Genomic DNA, 20,306 nt, shown 5'->3' on the forward strand with positions numbered 1-20,306 from the left:
CATGGGCGGAGACTCGGGTACGACCTCTGTGGTCATGAGCATGGGCAGAGACTTGAGAACGACCTCTGTGGTCGTGAGCATGGGCAGAGACTCGGGAACAGAAGCCTTTCTTCTCCTCCTCCTCCTCTGGAAGGCCGAAGTTGGCAACGCTGGCTCTGGGACAGACGAGGCTGGCAACGCAGGCTCTGGGACGAACGAGGCTGGCAACGCAGGCTCTGGGATGGACGAGGCTGGCAACGCAGGCTCTGGGATGGACGAGGCTTCCTGCTCGTTGCCCGTGGCAGGTGTGGGAGTTGGCTCATTGCCCGTGGCAGGTGTGGGTGTTGGCTCATTGGCCGTGGCAGGCGTGGGCGCTGGAATTTTGTGAGGTAGTGGCTTATATTTATCCAACACATCCAACCTCCTCTGCCATTTCATTCGTCTGGGAAAAAAAAAATAAATAAAATAAAATTTGCACTGTACATAACAGATTGTATTAGATTTGCACGACCCATGTGTATGTGTGTATGTATGTATGTGTGTCTGTACGTATGTGTATAATTATTTTTTATTTTTTATTATTATCTATGTCTTGCTGCTGTTTTTGTCTTGTTTTTGTATGGTTGTACACTGGAAGCTCCTGTCACCAAGACAAATTCCTTGTATGTGTAAGCATACTTGGCAATAAATCTCATTCTGATTCTGATTCATGGCCCTACGCACCGACATCAATGGCAGATCATTGAACTTGGAGACAGGGGCCATGAAAGGCTTCGAGACAGGGGCAGCAAGAGGCTTGGAGCAAGGAGTCGCAGAAGGCTTGGCTGTGACATGGCATGTAGTAGACTCAGACTTGGCTGTGACATGACGTGGAGCAGACTCAGGCGTGGCTGTGACATGGCGTGGAGCAGACTCAGGCGTGGCTGTGACATGGCGTGGAGCAGACTCAGGCGTGGCTGTGACATGGCGTGGAGCAGGCTCAGGCGTGGCTGTGACATGACGTGGAGCAGGCTCAGGCGTGGCTGTGACATGGCGTGGAGCAGACTCAGGCGTGGCTGTGACATGGCGTGGAGCAGACTCAGGCGTGGCTGTGACATGGCGTGGAGCAGACTCAGGCGTGGCTGTGACATGGCGTGGAGCAGGCTCAGGCGTGGCTGTGACATGACGTGGAGCAGACTCAGGCGTGGCTGTGACATGGCGTGGAGCAGACTCAGGCGTGGCTGTGACATGGCGTGGAGCAGACTCAGGCGTGGCTGTGACATGGCGTGGAGCAGACTCAGGCGTGGCTGTGACATGGCGTGGAGCAGGCTCAGGCGTGGCTGTGACATGACGTGGAGCAGACTCAGGCGTGGCTGTGACATGGCGTGGAGCAGACTCAGGCGTGGCTGTGACATGGCGTGGAGCAGACTCAGGCGTGGCTGTGACATGGCGTGGAGCAGACTCAGGCGTGGCTGTGACATGGCGTGGAGCAGGCTCAGGCGTGGCTGTGACATGGCGTGGAGCAGGCTCAGGCGTGGCTGTGACATGGCGTGGAGCAGACTCAGGCGTGGCTGTGACATGGCGTGGAGCAGACTCAGGCGTGGGAGGCTCGGAAGCCGGGATCGGGACAGAGAGAGGAGGATCCTCAGAAGCGAGAATTTCCTGGGTTAAACTCATGAACTCCCTCCATGTGTGGTCTCCCATCTCAGGCAATTCCCTCCATCAGTGAGCTGTTAAACCCGTCCGGTAAATTGACTTGAGTTGAATTGACAAAATCTGTGAGGCAGGCAATGGTGCAGAAACGGCGGGAATACTCCATAATGGGTAAGTCCTCCCAGCTCAACTGAATGAACATAGCCGCTAGATCCATTGTGCGGTCAGTTGTTCTGTAATGTTTTGAAGGGAAACACAAGAGCAGGATCTAGGTGTGGCTTAAGAAGTTTAATAAAAGAAACAAAGTGAGGTACAAATTAACATAGAAAACTCAGGAACACGGCAGAACAAAGAACTGGGGAATAAAACAAACAAAACTTCCTCGATGGGAACTAGGTAAATGAACGGGAGAGAAACACATAACAACTGACAACGAATGGGTAGAAATCAGGGCATTATATACACACAGGGGTTAATGAGTGAATGAAACACAGGTGAGAACAATAAGGAACAGCTGGCAGTGATGAGGGCAGGGAATTATGGGAAGTGTAGTCCAGGGGAAACAGATTACAAGGGCAAAACTCAATGCAAAACAACACCTGTCTTCGCCAGTATGAGAAAAAGAGAGAACAAATTATGAAATTCCAAAACGGGTCCATTCTTTCCGACTAAAATCACTTGAACTCGCATCAAATCGTATTTGCGATCTCTAACCTCGTAAGTACAGACGTCCCAGGAGGACTTGAACGCATAATTATCAGTGGGAAACGGGATTTTATTTGAGCCCAGACTTTCTGAGTAGGGGGCGTGTCTATTTTAGATCATGGCGGAAGCAAATGGTTATTGGTGATAAAACCCTCAAAACTGGTCTGTGCTTTCCGACTAAAATCATTTGAATGCACATCACATTGTATTTAGGATATTTCGACCTCGTAAGTACTAGTCATGAACCAAACCAGTCAGTGCCAAGGTGAATCACAACATCACAAACTTGAATTTGACAGAAAAAAGTATTTGACAGTCGGATAAAATGTCAAAGGTACAAAACATAATTGCAAAGCATTGCAAATGACATAATGTAATTAAAAAAATTGAAATATATAAATATATAAAATGGATCGCGGCCCCTAAACACATCCTCCACAGTTTTAGCAATAAATGCGTTGAGTTAATATGCGTTATTAATAAAAATGTTATATCCTTTCTTATATGCTAAAATTAGAACTTTCCTGATCCATGACTTATACAACAAATACATCATTTATATGTTAAAAATATATTCATTTAAATTTTTTTGATTATTTGTCGTCTTTATCTTATTTATGTATACATTTTGGATGTTTTTTTTATTTTTATTTTATTTATTTTTTTATCATTTTTATTTGTTGTTTTTTTTTTTCCTTCACCTGTACTTGTCTTTATGATTGTATTCATTGTTTGATCTTATTGAACATTTATATAGAAAAAACTCCAAAGTTTTACCACCATTTGTGGACTTTTCAGACGGTCCCTTACCACACCCTCCACAGTATTAGCACGTTTTAGAACAATGTGTGGACTTTTCAGGCGGTCCCTTACCCACCATAGGCAAATTTTCCAACTTATATCAATGTTAAATTGCCGATCTGGAACGATTTCACCGTGACGCCATCTGGCCAGTTTAAATACGGGACAAATCGCGTCCCGTATTGACGCAGTACGTGACGCATCATTTTATCTTTCAATACGGGATGATCCCGTATTTTACGGGACGGGTGGCAACCCTAACTGCGCAATATGCTGGAAGTAGTATGCTAGTATTCCATTTCGAACACAGTTATTGTTGGAATCGTTTAATTCAAACGAAACTTTTGAACGAACAGACTCGGTACAACGAATCAAACAAACTCTAGTGCAGAGTGACGTAACAGAGCACGGATGGCGGCGTACAGTACATCGAGTTTAACAGATGAAAAAGCGCATTACGAGTAATTTCGGCAGTCCGTATAGGTTTAAAAATACTATGCAAATGTCCATTGTGTTTGCTAACAATGGGGGCTGGCTTTTGGACTCCTGCACTCACATAAATGAGGGTTTGCAGTGCTGTTTTTGTGCTTGTGTTGGGCATGCAAAGATGCGATACTTTAAATGCACTTTAAAGAGGCACTATTTTGATATATTGAAGCTAAACAAAACACAGATGTCTTGACTAACGCAAAACTCTGCCAATAGCGAGCATGCACATATTGATCTAAAGACACGAAAGGTAGGCAACAGGGAGAACAGCACAAAGCAAATGATATCCTGTGCTAGATTATTTGCACTGTCTCTGGGTGTTGCTTACAGATCGTTTATATTTGCAGAAACGAAAGCGAAAGCAGCGTGATCTGAGTACAGGAGAGAGAAATGTGCAGGCATATCATGACTTGTTTTTAACTTTATTTCTCTCTTGCATTAACTATTGTAAAAAATCCTTATGCAGGATTCCTAATGGAATGTCATAATTTGTAACAGTCATAATTTGGGACCAATCCTAATGGAATAGGCTAAGAATCCTCTAAGTATCAAGTAAGATCCTCATTTATAAACTGAAATGGATGTTTTTTTTGTTTTGTTTTTTGCAAAGTGTGCCATCCAGTTACTGTTTTGGTAATAAAAATGGTTATTTTGCAATGTAGTCCAATTTTGGGTAAAAACGGTCTGAAAAAGTCCAATAAAATAATGAGTCAAGAAAGTTGAGATTACTTCTGGATAGTGTCAGAAATTACCTTGTCCATTAAAAAGGCAATATTTGCACCCTGATTTGATATTTAGGTGGATTTTATTTACTTTCATTATATACAGTGGTGTGAAAAAGTGTTTGCCCCCTTCCTGATTTCTTATTTTTTTTGCATGTTTGTCACACTTAAATGTTTCAGATCATCAAACAAGTTTAAATATTAGTCAAAGATAACACAAGTATACACCAAATGCAGTTTTTAAATGAAGGTTGTTATTATTAAGGGAAAACAAAATCCAAACCTACATGGCCCTGTGTGAAAAAGTGATTGCCCCCTAAACCTAATAACTGGTTGGGCCACCCTTAGCAGCAACAACTGCAATCAAGCGTTTGCGATAACTTGCAATGAGTCTTTTACAGCGCTGTGGAGGAATTTTGGCCCACTCATTTTTGCAGAATTGTTGTAATTCAGCCACATTGGAGGGTTTTCGAGCATGAACTGCCTTTTTAAGGTCATGCCACAGCATCTCAATAGGATTCAGGTCAGGACTTTGACTAGGCCACTCCAAAGTCTTCATTTTGTTTTTCTTCAGCCATTCAGAGGTGGACTTGCTGGTGTGTTTTGGATCATTGTCCTGCTGCAGAACCCAAGTTCGCTTCAGCTTGAGGTCATGAACAGATGGCCGGACATTCTCCTTCAGGACTTTTTGGTAGACAGCAGAATTCATGGTTCCATTTATCACAGCAATCTTCCAGGTCCTGAAGCAGCAAAACAGCCCCAGACCATCACACTACCACCACCATATTTTACTGTTGGTATGATGTTCTTTTTCTGAAATGCGGTGTCACTTTTACGCCAGATGTAATGGGACACACACCTTCCAAAAAGTTCAACTTTTGTCTCGTCAGTCCTCAGAGTATTTTCCCAAAAGTCTTGGGGATCATCAAGATGTTTTCTGGCAAAAATGAAACGAGCCTTAATGTTCTTTTTGCTCAGCAGTGGTTTTCGTCTTGGAACTCTGCCATGCAGGCCATTTTTGCCCAGTCTCTTTCTTATGGTGGAGTCATGAACACTGACCTTAACTGAGGCAAGTGAGGCCTGCAGTTCTTTGGATGTTGTTGTGGGGTCTTTTTTGACCTCTTAGATGAGTCGTCGCTGCGCTCTTGGGGTAATTTTGGTTGGCCGGCCACTACTGGGAAGGTTCACCACTGTTCCATGTTTTCGCCATTTGTGGATAATGGCTCTCACTGTGGTTCTCTGGAGTCCCAAAGCTTTAGAAATGGCTTTATAACCTTTTCCAGACTGATAGATCTCAATTACTTTCTTTCTCATTTGTTCCTGAATTTCTTTGGATCTCGGCATGATGTCTAGCTTTTGAAGATCTTTTGGTCTACTTCACTTTGTCAGGCAGGTCCTATTTAAGTGATTTCTTGATTGAGAACAGGTGTGGCAGTAATCAGGCCTGGGTGTGGCTAGAGAAATTGAACTCAGGTGTGATAAACCACAGTTAAGTTATGTTTTAACAGGTGGGGCAAACACTTTTTCACACAGGGCCATGTAGGTTTGGATTTTGTTTTCCCTTAATAATAACAACCTTCATTTAAAAACTGCATTTTGTGTTTACTTGTGTTATCTTTGACTAATATTTAAACTTGTTTGATGATCTGAAACATTTAAGTGTGACAAACATGCAAAAAATAAGAAATCAGGAAGGGGGCAAACACTTTTTCACACCACTGTGCGTGTGTGTATATATATATATATATTATCTAACCGTATAGAAAAATAGACTCTGAATCTACGTCTTTTAATTCTATTTTATCATAAATTCTCAATCTGAAATGCAATTTATGGAATAATGAGTATAACTAGGCCATATGTTTTCAATAAAAACAGAGAAATTCATAAAAAGTTTTTTATTTTTATTTTGCCAACACATTAAAAAATTTAGGGGGGTATTTTTGCTCCAAGCCCTTGAAATGGATTGTTAAAGTAATAGTTCACCCAAAAATGAAAATTCTCTCATCATTTACTCACCCTCATGCCATCCCAGATATGTATGACTTTCTTTCTTCTGAAGAACACAAATTAAGATTTTTAGAAGAATATTTCAGATCTGTAGGTTTATACAATGCAAGTGAATGGTGACAGAACACTTTGAAGCTCAAAAATCACATAAAGGCAGCATAAAAGTAATCCAGTGGTTTAATCCATGCCTTCAGAAGCGATTTGATAGTTGTGGGTGAGAAACAGAACAATATTTAAGTCCTTTTTTTACTATAATTCTCCACTTTCACTTTCACATTCTTCTTTTATTTTTGGCGATTCGCATTCTTCGTGCATATTACCACTTAATGGGCAGGGAGGAGAATTTATACTAAAAAAAGGACTTAAATATTGATCTTTTTCTCACCCACACCTATCAAATTTCTTCTGAAGACATGGATTAAACCACTGGAGCCTTATCGATTACTTTTACGCTGCCTTTATATTATTTTGTGCTTCAGAGTTTTGGTCACCATTCACTTGCATTGTATGGACCTACAGAACTATTCTTCTAAAAATCTTCATTTGTGTTCAGCAGAAAGAAAGAAAAAAAAAGACACATATCTGGTATGGCATGAGGGTGAGAAAATGATGAGAGAATTTTCATTTTTGGGTGAACTATTACTTTGTGCATTGCATTGAGGGATGTATTCTACACAAGAATGATTCCAAGTAATAATACAAATTCCAATAGTATTCCTTTAGGATTGTTTGACAAGGGCCGTTCTAACATTAACCCTCTCCCTTTCTGTACCCTTTCGGCTCTCAATGGCTTTTCTTGGTCTTTTTCTCAGATCCGGTGTGTGGTTCTGGAGGGTTCACAGTCTCTTGTTGAAGCCGGTCTTAAATGTGGATACCTGACGGAGGGTTTGACTGCAGTGCCCTCTGAACTCGTGCCAGTACAGGAGTGCCAGCTGGCTGCGTTATGTGTCATGGCCAAACTGCTGCCATTTACAGATGATTCTACAGCAGCACCAGTACAGACACTGAACAGAGATGACCTGGATGCACCGCTGGACTTATTCTCGTACATCACCGGAAACCCATACAACTGCGCTTATGAGGTCACATTAATGAGGGAGAGATATCTGTTGCCCCCACGCAGCCACTTCCTGCTGTCTGACATCACACGTGTACAGCCACTAGTCAACTGTAAGTTCAGTCACTGTTCTGTTTTATTATAATTAATACATGTATGACAATACAGTGCAGATTAAAGTAGGTTTTAATGTGGATCAGAGGAACAGCTTCGTGACAATAGCATAAAGATTCTACAGGGGCACATTGACTGTGTTGACATGCACAAGAATGTTAAAATAAATTCTGTCATCATTTACTCACCCTGACGTTATTCCAATGACTTTCTTTCCTCTGTTGAAACACAAAAGGAGATGTTTAACTAAAGCCATGACATTCTCTGTATTTTAATTGCAGTGAAGCCTTGTAGTAGCAAGTGAAGATTGTGCATCGGCACTGCTAAGGTTTTTTCCTGCAATGCCAGGAATGTACAAGTTTGAATTTCCAACCACGAATTTGCAAAGCGAAATATAATGGACCAAATATTACCTGTCGAATGATAAAGATGAAATAAAAAAAATAAAAAATATTGGATCTGTACTGAACATTGGAAGGTGAATATTTATGAAATTATGTGCAAAATGTCTTCGACGGAAATATTCACAGCTTAAATATACAACCATTTGAAATTGCATCCCCCAAAAATACAAGCACTGTTAATGCAATTTTTTTTATTTTCCAATTAGTGCAATTCAGTGTGCTTTTTTGTTTTAAAGATATTTATCATTAAAATACTTCCATAGAAAAGATGTCATGAGGACCGTCACGTTCATTTATAATTTTCATGTTGCCCTTTAAAAGATGAAGCAATCCACTGCAACCCGAATCACTGCTTTCCATAAGCTTTTGCAATGGAGGAATTTAGAGACAATAAGAATCTGCACACTGGATGTAAACATGAAAACTAAAAAAGAGATGAGAGGCTTTAGTGTAAAGATCCACAATCAGATAGATTTTACAGAAGAATTAATTACATATATGATTAGGGATGCACGATATATCGGCGTCCATATCGGTATCGGCGAACAAATGTGAATTTTTAAAGTTATCAGTCCGATAAGAAAATAAGGCCGATATATCAAAGCCGAAAGATTATGGCATTTCACGCAAGCGCTACTGGATCTAAGTAAACACTCTATTTTATTTATCGATGCCACATGCATTTTGTTTCTTTATGTATGTAAGGCAGGGTTTGAAATAAGCACAAGCTAAATGCGGGTACATTTTGTGCAGTGGCGGGTAATTTTGGTCATCTGTCCGCCACTGTGGCGAGCAACCTGTAAGACATTCCGGCGTGACATATGACAAGAAATGCCTTTAGACACGTGCACTTGAAGAAACACTCCTGATTGTATTTTGAAGAACAGACGAAAGAAAAGCCTTCGGTGTACGGGTCTGATTCGCTGTGTTTTCAGAGATTCAGTGGCGCATTGCCGCTCACATGCACAGCGCGAGCTCTTCTCGTGGAACAATCATGTGTGAAGAGTGTTCACACTTTCTTCTCTGTCAGTCATCTGGAAACAGTTTGAAAAAATAGTGTCTTATTTGTGAACTCCGAACATCTCAGGAGCTGCTCTGAGTTTAGTTCACGTTATTTCCAAGGAGCAGTTCGTGTTTTACATGCATTGTGAACGCAACTATGCAGGTTCACTGTATTTTGACATTATAATTGCATATATTTGTGGTTGCATAAATTACCGTACAAAGCATAGGGCATGCAGGCTAGGCTAAATTGTCATGTATATTCAAAACAATTCAGAAATGGTGCTTGAACAAGAAGTTTTCTTCTGTGCTTCTCTACACTTTAAACTCTATGTATTTTGCACATTTACCTCTATGCTAATAATAATATTACGTTATTATGATGCATTATATATGCTCTTAAATATGTTCTTTATATGTTAATTTCTAGTATGTGTCTTATATATAGTAGAAAAACAATCTATATATGAAAAAAGTGGTTGGAATAATAATCAAAGTGGCTGACAAAATTGGGCATTCAAATTTTTTTTATTTTGTACCCTGATGTAAAGTTTTGGTGTCCATGTTAACAATGATTTTGAGACTTGTTTGCATCCATTATTGGTCTTTTGACTGCTTTGAATTAAGTGTATTGCACTGTTTTTATAAAAGTAGCTCACTCACCAAATTTATTATAAATTGCAATGTCAATAAACTTTTTTTTTAATAAAAGACCATAGGATTTTAAAATTTCTTTACTTAGCTAGTTCAAAGTAGGTTATATTTAGTAAATGATTTTGGGAAAAGAAATATTTAGATGTTTCCTTGCAGTTTCCTTGATTTCTGCAGTTGTTTTAAATTAAAAGCAGTTATCCACTGTTGATTTCAACTGAAGTGCTCTGGACGTGGCTTTTTAAGGTGAGCTTTTTTTGTAATCAGGCACACAAAATGTACATTTATATCTAGATTTAATTATCAGTTATTGCATCGGCCAAAATTTCTACAGTATATTGGTGCATTCATATACACTGGTGAAGTCAGAAGTTTACATACACTTAGGTTGAAGTCATTAAAATACATTTTTGAACCACTTCAAAGATTTCATATTAGCAAACTATAGTTTTGGCAAGTCGTTTCAGACATCTGCTTTGTGCATGACACAAGTAATTTTTCCAACAATTGTTTACAGACAGATTGTTTCACTTATATTTGACTATATCACAATTCCAGTGGGTCAGAAGTTTACATACACTAAGTTAACTGTGCCTTTAAGCAGCTTGGAAAATTCCAGAAAATCATGTCAAGCCTTTAGACAGTTAGCCAATTAGCTTCTGATAGGAGGTGTACTGAATTGGAGGTGTACCTGTGGATGTATTTTAAGGCCTACCTTCAAACTCAGTGCCTCTTTGCTTGACATCATGGGAACATCAAAAGAAATCAGTCAAGACCTCAGAAAAACAATTGTGGACCCCCACAAGTCTGGTTCATCCTTGGGAGCAATTTCCAAATGCCTGAAGGTACCACGTTCATCTGTACAAACAATAGTACACAAGTATAAACACCATGGGACCACGCAGCCATCATACCGCTCAGGAAGGAGACACATTCTATCTCCTAGAGATGAACATAGTTAGGTGCAAAAAGTGCAAATCAATCCCAGAACAACAGCAAAGGACCTTGTGTAGATGCTGGAGGAAACAGGTAGACAAGTATCTATATCCACATTAAAACAAGTCCTATATCGACATAACCTGAAAGGCTGCTCAGCAAGGAAGAATCCAATGCTCCAAAACCACCATAAAAAAGCCAGACTACAGTTTGCAAGTGCACATGGGGACAAAGATCTTACTCTTTGGAGAAATGTCCTCTGGTCTAATGAAACACAAATTGAACTTTTTGGCCATAATGACCATCATTATGTTTGGAGGAAAAAGGATGAGGCTTGCAAGCCGAAGAACACCATCCCAACTGTGAAGCATGGGGGTGACAGCATCATGTTGTGGGGGTGCTTTGCTGCAGGAGAGACTGATGCACTTCACAAAATAGATGGCATCATGAGGAAGGAAAATTATGTGGATATATTGAAGCATCATCTCAAGACATCAGTCAGGAAGTTAAAGCTCGGTCGCAAATGGATCTTCCAAATGGACAATGAACCCAAGCATACCTCCAAAGTTGTGGCAAAATTGCTTAAGGACAACAATTCAAAGTACTGGAGTGGCCGTCACAAAGCCCTCAATCCAATAGAAAATTTGTGGGCAGAACTGAAAAAGCGTGTGCGAGCAAGGAGTCCTACAAATCTGACTCAGTTACACCAGTTCTGTCTGGAGGAATGGGCCAAAATTCCAGCAACTTATTGTGAGAAGCTTGTGGAAGGCTACCCAAAACATTTGACCCGAGTTAAACAATTTAAAGGCAATGCTACCAAATACTAACAAAGTGTATGTAAACTTCTGACCCACTGGGAATGTGATGAAAGATATAAAACTGAAATAAATCATTCTCTCTACTATTATTCTGACATTTCACATTCTTAAAATAAAGTAGTGATCCTAACTGACCTAAGACAGGGAATGTTTTCTAAGATTAAATGTCAGGAATTGTGAACAACTGAGTTTAAATGTAATTGGCTAATGTGTATGTAAACTTCTGACTTCAACTGTATGATTAAAGGTAGACCGATAGTCGGTTTGACCGATATTTTTAACCGATATTTCCACTTTTCCACTTAATCAGTTAACATTTTTTTAATATCGGGTTTTTCAGATAAAGTTAGACACAAATGACTTTAAATCTTAAATATTAATTAAGTGAGGGGCTTTGCACAAGTGTATATTGAAACTAAAACTAATAAAAATAATTATTTGTGGACACAATATTACTTTGTGCACAATTATACCGGTAGTTTGTAAAGCAGTTTAGTGATAAATAATTATGTTGTTATTGTGGCTAAAATCAGAAATAAAACAAGGTTATGCATATTGGTTATCGGACACTAAACACAAAAATAATCTGTATCGGTCATTAAAAAACTATATCGTCAATCTCTATATATGATAAACAAATGTGTGTAGAAGTGCACAAAAAATAGTGCATATCTAGTGTGTGGATGCCTTATTGTCTGTGGATTTGTTCTTTATGATTTGACTATTAAGTTGATTTTACTAGGTACAGAACAAATCTCTATTTTTTGGTTAGAGAAATATTATGGACACTGTTATAGTGGCAAAGCTTAAAACACTGGGCTCTTATATACCATAGTCATGCAGTTTGGTTGACTTGTTAGTTTGAAAATCAAATCTGCTTTATCCAAATGGGTCAAGGTATACACACACTTACACAAATGCACAAGCAAAGTAAAATTTGTTTTATACATTTTATGCATTGTCGATAATGCATTACATAATCAGATTACTGATAATATTTTGGGAAGTTACGAGTAAAGTAATGCTTTTGAAACAATTGGAGGAATTAAGTGTGATATGTCATTATTATCTTATCTGAAGTGCTACACCTCCACTTTTATCGAATCTAAGTAAATCTAAATAGCTAGTTTCTTTAAATTAGATGTGGAGTTGGACACTAATGTTTTTCTTTATGGAAGGAAGAAGACAAACAGAAGGCAGTTTGTGGTGAACTACAATATTTTATTATTATTATTATTAATTTGAACAATAATTTACTGTAAAAAGTACATGTACTCTCTTGTTAAACATAATGTACATTTTTACCATTAATAATACAGGAAAATCAAACTTTTTACATTAAAAATTTTTTAATTTTTACAACATTTTATTGTAAAAACTACAGTATTGTCTTTTAAAATATTAAATTGTTTTACTGTATATTTTAGTTAATATTCGTTAATCAATTAACGTTTTATTTCTGTAGCATTTTTACAGTCTTTTGCCGTTCAAATTACAGACACTTTTTACAGTGTAGGCTTGCTTGCATATTTCCATATTTAGGCCGATTTAGTAATTTAGTTTTCTATCTCTTTTATTACCAACACTTTTATTTGGTGTGCTTTTGATTCTTTTACTCATCCATTGGTTTGTTTTTTAAATGTTGATTTATATTTTTTTGTGCATCACTTCGTATGACATTTTTTTTTTAGCGTACGCTATGTGCTAACCCTGAAATGTAGTTTTATGAATTATATTGTAAATTTTATTCATTTTCTTCAGATTGAGTTTCAAATATGGCTGTATTTGAGGGGCTGCATGAAGTTAGCCAATCAGAACAGAGGGCGTTTACATTGAAGTCTTAAAGGGCCAGATAACTTAAAACCGAGTGTTTCAGACAGAGGGCCAGAGACAGAGTAGAAAAAGATCATATATTATTAAATTATTTATAATAATTTATAAAAATACTGTTTTGGTGTATAAAAGCAATTGTATTGTTCTATATTCAGTTAATTAAAGTTTTAATTAATTCATTTATTTAGGCACCATTTTGATGATACAATTAAAGTAAACCGCTGATATGGAATGTATAAAAAATAAAACAAAAAAACAGGTATTGTATCGGTGAGTATATCGAAAACGAAATATTGTAATCATACTCGTTCTCAAAAAACGGTATCGAGACATCCCTGCTAACAAATACAATTAAAACCCTCTCCCTGAACACCACAAATGAGTGACATTGCACAACAAAACTAGAATACTAGCAAACCAGAAAACAGGGGCCCTGGGTAGCCAAATTGGCCCAGTTGCAAGGGAGGGTAGAGTCACATGGGGTAACCTCTTTGTGGTTGCGATTAGTGGTTCTCGCTCTCAATGTGGCATGTGGTAAGTTGTGCGTGGATCGTGGAGAGTAGCATGAGCCTCCACATGCTGTGAGTCTCCGCGGTGTCATGCACAACGAGCCACGTGATAAGATGCGCAGATTGACTGTCTCAGAAGCGGAGGCAACTGAGACTTGTCCTCCACCACCCGGATTGAGGTGAGTAACCGCGCCACCACGAGGACCTACTAAATAGTGGGAATTGGGCATTCCAAATTGGGGAGAAAATGGGATAAAAATAAAAAATATAAAAAACAGAACAACAGCACAGGTATGTATGTGATATTTTTTAAACACAGTAGCTTTAACATTCTGGTAGATCTGATAGCCTCAGCCAACGATGGGAAAAAAAATACACAAAAGTTAGTAGTTCATTTTAGGAGTATTGCATTATGTATCATGTTAAAGAGATAGTTCATCAAAAAATTACAATTCTGTCATCATTTATGACTGAAAAATGAATGTAAATGACACGTCTGGCAGACGACGTTTCTAAAATTAGAAACAACTGTTTTCAGTGAAGGTATGCACACCGCCACTGTCACTCGCCGTCTGTCGGCAGCGCCCATCTACAACTCCGGAGGCTGCTCAAATTTCTGCCGTGCCACGGAGCACAACTCGTATATTTTCCATTAAATTCAACCCAAATTATTATCAAAGGACATAGATTATTTACTTTAGCGTTCTTCATTCTTGAACAAGGGAAAAACCTTGGTAACATTTGCCCTGTGTTTGATACCTGTGCCATGTCCTAGCCGCGACACAGCGTGGTGTGGCACTTCTCGTCTTGTGCGCGACCACCTTCAATCACCGTTCACTTTCATTGCATCGGTTTTCCAACATTCTGCCAGACATCTATTGTGTTCCATGGAAGAAAGTCATACAGGTTTGGAACAACATAAGGGTGAGTAAAAGATGACAGAAAATGAAAATAAACAATGAAAGTAAATGGTGACTGAGGCTATCAGTCCCTAACATTCATTTATCAGTCATAAATGATGACAGAATTTTTGTTTTTTGGTGAACTGTCCCTTTAAGTAATATTCTGCAACTATTAACTTTGATTGGCTGTTTTTGTAGGTGACGCGCACAGGAGAGTTTGTGTTTCCTCTGGACTCTCAGCACAAGAAGCCGTATGAAGTGCTGGTGTTGGGCAGGTATCCATGCAGCACTGACCACACAGTCAGGTAATGTGTATTTGTGTACATTTTTGCATCTTTTCTTCCATCTTTGTTTGCATATTGCAATCTACACATCTCATTATGTGTAACAGGTCTTCAACAGAGGTTGAGCTTCCAGAACAATAGCTTCTAATCAGCGTCCCCTCAATACTGCACTCTCATAAGCCGTCATTATCAGGTACACACCCATGGGTTTGTAGGGGCCGTAGATGAGATCATTAAAATGGGCTCCATCTGTGAAAAATTGTCACATAATTCAAGGAATAGTTAAAAATTCTTTCATCATTTACTCACCCTCATGCCATTCCAGATGTTTGACTTTTTTTCTCCTGCTTAACTCAGATGAAGATTTTTAGAAGAATATTTCAGCTCTGTCGGTCCATACAATGCAAGTGAATGGTGCTTTTTGGAGCGTCAAAATTTTGGCACCCATTATTAGAAGCTTTGTCCCACATCCCGCAAGTCATGAGCAGTGTCCTGCATTTCAATTATTTGTCTATATTAATTTTCCCAGAAATTACAATCCCACATTTACTGTATAAATAAATAAAACTAAAAAATGGAAACTGATTTGTGCAGCTGTCACCAATGCATTTGTTGAGAGGGTGTTTTCGCTTATGATGGTTGCGTGGATGGAGCAAAGAAACCGAGCCAGTGTGGACCTCATCAAAAATGCTTCCCTGCTTGAAGCTGCCAGATCCGACAAAAATATTCAAGTTTAAGATGCATTGAATCCGGTAAGCACGCATTTAATCTTTGTATAGTCTAATAAAGGAGCATAACCTAGTCGCTACTTAAGGAAATGTATTTTTTGCTGTTGTATTCAGCTCATTATAGACTGAATAGGTCCCGTGCAGTTAAAATGAGATTATATTACTAGAGCCTGGACAAATTGAGTGCTGGTCAGAGCACTGCCTTAAAATTAACATTTCATAAAGACTATTTGCGATTTAAAGCACTTTAACATCCTATGTCACTGCAAATAGGTGTTCCGTCTAATATAATATCAATATTTAAATAGTCTCATAATAGTAAGTACTTTCTCCCCAGCGTGTCCCGCATTGTCCCACAGAATCACGTCATCTGTCCTGCATCAGAGCAACAACCAGGTGGTCACCCTAACCCATTCACTTGCATTGTATGGACCCACAGAGCTGAAATATTCTTCTAAAAATCTTCATTTGTGTTCTGCAGATGAAAGAAAGTCATACACATCTGGAATGGCATGAGGGTGAGTAAATGATGAGAGAATTTAAATTTTTGGGTGAACTATCCCTTTAAGTCCTTTTTTTACTACAAATTGTCACTTTCACTTCGCCATTCTTCTATTTTGTGTTTTTGGCAATTCGCATTCTTCATGCATGTCACCACCTACTGGTCGGAGCTGGTCAAAGGAGGATATTTATAGTCAAAAAATGAGGTGTTGGTGTGCAGCGGCTTTTTCCCTCCAAATAAAATGTTGTGCGTTTCTGCCATAAAGTTCAATTTTTGTTCCATCTGTCCACAGAACATTATCCTAGAAACAGCTTTTGTTTTTATACATTTGGACAGCAGTGGTTTCCTCCATTGTGTCCTCCAGTGAACACCATTTTTGTTCAGTGTTTTTCTTATGGTGGGCACATGAACAAAGACTTTCACAGTTTGTAGAGTTTTCTGCAGATCTTTTGCTGTTACCCTTGGGTTCTTTTTTACTTCATCACTGCATGTTGTGCTCATGGGGTGATCTTCGCAGGGTCCCCACTCATAGGCAAAGTAGCAACAGTGCTGAATTTCCTCCATTTGTAGACAATTTGTCATACTGTGGATTGGTGAACATCCAGGTCTTTAGAAAAAAAATAGGAGCCTTTTCCAGCTTCATGCATCTGTGATCCTCTGAAATTTGTTTTGATCAAAGTTTCTTGAGAAGTTAAACCTCTGTCAGTACCCAGAGGTGACGAGTCCCCACGAGTGATTATTTTAATTTCACCTCTAGAGGCCACTATTATACTGTAGAATCAAGCCTTTCTAACAGTAGAATCCTCCGGCGCGGGCCACAGAAGAACACAGAGTAATACAAATAAAAAAACAATATGAGCAACTATCGGCATAGATTTTTGAATATAACAATAGTTCCAAAAAGCAACTATCGGCACCGATTAATCGGTAAAACCAATAATATCGGTCTACCTCTAATGCTGACTACAGTGAAACTGTTTTTGCTGATTTTATTTATGCTACTGTTGTTGTATCTGTTGTAACTTTCAGTCATTTGGCGATTATTCCAAAAGTGTCTTATACTTAATATTATAGGTCAGCGTTACTGTGATTTGTGTTTTTTTATTTTTATTTTTTTTTTATCCCCTTTTCTCCCAATTTGGAATGCCCAATTACCACTACTTAGTAGGTCCTCGTGGTGGTGTGGTTACTCGCCTCAATCCGGGTGGCGGAGGACAAGTCTAATTTGCCTCCGCTTCTGAGATCGTAGATCCGCGCATCTTACACGTAGCTCGATGTGCGTGACACCGTGGAGACTCACAGCATGTGGAGGCTCATGCTACTCTCCACGATCCACACACAACTTACCACGAGCCCCATTGAGAGCGAGAACCACTAATCACGACCATGAGGAGGTTACCCTATGTGACTGTATCCTCCATAGCAACTGGGCCAATTTGGTTGCTTAGGAGACCTGGCTGGAGTCACTCGAACTCGTGACTCCAGGGGTGGTAGTCAGCATCAATACTCGCTGAGCTACCCAGACCCCCCACTGTGATTTGTGTTTTAAATGATGAGATCCATGCATGTTGATCGTTCTGCATATGTTGCACATTATATTGCATATGCATCGTTATTTGAAAATGCACTTTCCAGCGGTCCTGTACACACTTAAAAGACATCCTGCGTTGTACAGGTCAAGGTGTGCTTCTGCAATAGAAGCAATATCCAAAAGAAAATTACAAAGAGGTAAATACAAGTAACGTAATATAATAAGCTACGAGAGGCGTTACAGTGATTTTACAACAGTTAAAGGGCATGATGAGAAGCTTTTATAAATCTGAATGTGACTCATCCCATCAGAATTTAGAATCAAAACTATCTGTTTCATAATCTAAAATGGATTTGTGAGGAATTGCAGCTTGGTGTAAGTCACAAAATAAAATTTTCCACAGTATTATGAACCTCTAAATTTGCTTTCTGAGCTAAATTTCTGTCTATTTTATTCCAGCTGTGCTGAAGTCGTACATTAGCCACAAACCCAAGTGTTTAGAGCTGTTTGCCCGAAATCTCCAGTGTGATTGGACGAGCTGGGGAAATGAGGTCATCAATTTCCAACACGTCAGCTATTTTACCAAAGAGACCACGGAAGAGCCACCAAGCACATCTGAGATTGCACACACTCGGTAGCATGTGGACTGTTTCTGCTTAAGTGAAATAAGAAACATTCAGATTATGGGCACTACAAGGATACAATCTTTGAGGGGGGGTTGTGGGGCTCGAGACTTTTCCGGGGTGGGGCACAAGGAAAATCTACAGGTCCAATGCCCCCTTAAGCCCCCTTCCCTTAGATCAGGCCATGATTCAAGTTCATGTGTTGATGCGATTTGTTTTAATAAATGTCTCATGAAAAGAGACTGACATTATAAAATTAAATTTGACCATTTAAAAGGTATAGGGCATGCAAAGGCAATGTAGGCCTAATATTTTCTTTGTCTAATCATGCCTTTTACACATTATTCAAACGTATTATGCCCTTACTTTGGGATCCGAATCCATTTTTGACATTTATGAAAAAGGGTAAGATCGAGTTTTTATGGATCAGCTTGGAGGAAATGCGAGTGTACGTAAATAAAAGGCTATTAATTAAATGCACTGTAATTTTAATGTCGTTTGCAAAATAACGTTTATTTCTTTTCATATTTTGTTGCATACTTTTAATGTATTAGCTTTGTATAACGTTTGTTTGTATTTTTTTACCAAAAGATTTTTTTTTTACTAAATTATCTGGTTTTGAGTTTGAATATGACCAGCTTTATGACACATTCCAAATTGCTTAGTGAGTTAATTCTGTGTCCGTTTTTGTTCATTTTGCCAGATGCTGTCATTATTTTTGACAATGTATTCATTAATATTGCAGTTTTTTTATGGCCAGTGGACCTAAAATGTGGACATCCAATGTTTGACTCATGTTGTGTTGCTTTGCTTTTCAAAATGTTAAATGCATCACCTCTTTCACAATGGAAAGATGCTACTGGCAATAAACACGACTCACCTTTGCAGCTATAAATATAATCATGACAGTATCTTTAAAGTTAACTATGTTTAATGTGCTGTTTTAATTATTTAGTCCAATCACCACTCCAATGTGTGTACAAGCTTTCTTAAGCCGAGGAAGATACAGATTTCAGTACCATTAGTTTTGTAGAAAAGCTGTCTGTGCCTGATAACTGGTGTTAAATGATGGTTTCTGGCTCCATCTGCTGGTTTACTGACCGATATCTTTAGAAAAACCCTGCCTGTCCTCCATCAATTTCTCATGTTTAATGGATCCTCTTTTGGGAAATGTGTGTAGCAAGTCCAAACTGAGAAGGAGCTAAATGTCGATTTCTTTCAAACTTCAAAATTAAAGTTCAATATGACAGACTACAAGTTGTAAAGGCCATATTTGCATGGATATCAAATTATACTGATACATGAATTTGCCTGAACATTAAGGTGTAATACATGAAAAAAGATTCTCACTGGTAATGAATGGGCTACCTTATGCATCAGTTAAAGCTAAAGAGTATGTTTACTATATTTACCCCATGTGGAATTCATGAAAGAAACTGTTTGTACTATGCATGCTTATTTTAATAAGACTGCAGGGGCCTGGGCAGCTCAGCGAGTATTGATGCTGACTACCACCCCTGGAGTCGTGAGTTCGAATTCAGGATGTGCTGAGTGACTCCAGCCAGGTCTCTTAAGCAACCAAATTGGCCCGGATGCTAGGAAGGGTAGAGTCACATGGGGTAACCTCCTCGTGGTCACGATTAGTGGTTCTCACTCTCAATGGGGTGCGTGGTAAGTTGTGCGTGGATTGCGGAGAGTAGCATGAACCTCCACATGCTGTGAGTCTCCGTGGTGTCTTGCACAATGAGCAACGTGATAAGATGCGCGGATTGACTGTCTCAGAAGTGGAGGCAGCTTAGACTTGTCCTCCGCCACCCGGATTGAGGTGAGTAACCGTGCTACCACGAGGACCCAGTAAGCAGTGGGAATTAGGCATGCCAAATTGGGGACAAAAAGGGGATAAAATTAAATAAGACTCCAATAAATAATACAATCAAAGGCACATTGTACGTTCCTGTTTAAGAAAATTATTTTCCATGTATTCATTAACATAAAGGAGGAACAGTACAAAAAGTTTCTTTTGTGAAGTTCTGAATCCCAACAAATTCACTGAATACCCTTATAAGCTGACTTT

General features: G+C 39.0%; 1 pseudogene; it reads left to right on the plus strand.

Annotated features, from left to right (window-relative positions):
* The first annotated feature begins 2,641 nt into the window (after positions 1-2,641).
* On the plus strand, positions 2,642-19,478 carry LOC127440232 (N(6)-adenine-specific methyltransferase METTL4-like; annotated as a pseudogene).
* The last annotated feature ends 828 nt before the right edge of the window (positions 19,479-20,306 follow it).

The sequence above is a fragment of the Myxocyprinus asiaticus genome, chromosome 1 (assembly GCF_019703515.2).
Source record: "Myxocyprinus asiaticus isolate MX2 ecotype Aquarium Trade chromosome 1, UBuf_Myxa_2, whole genome shotgun sequence".
Lineage (NCBI taxonomy): Eukaryota > Metazoa > Chordata > Actinopteri > Cypriniformes > Catostomidae > Myxocyprinus > Myxocyprinus asiaticus.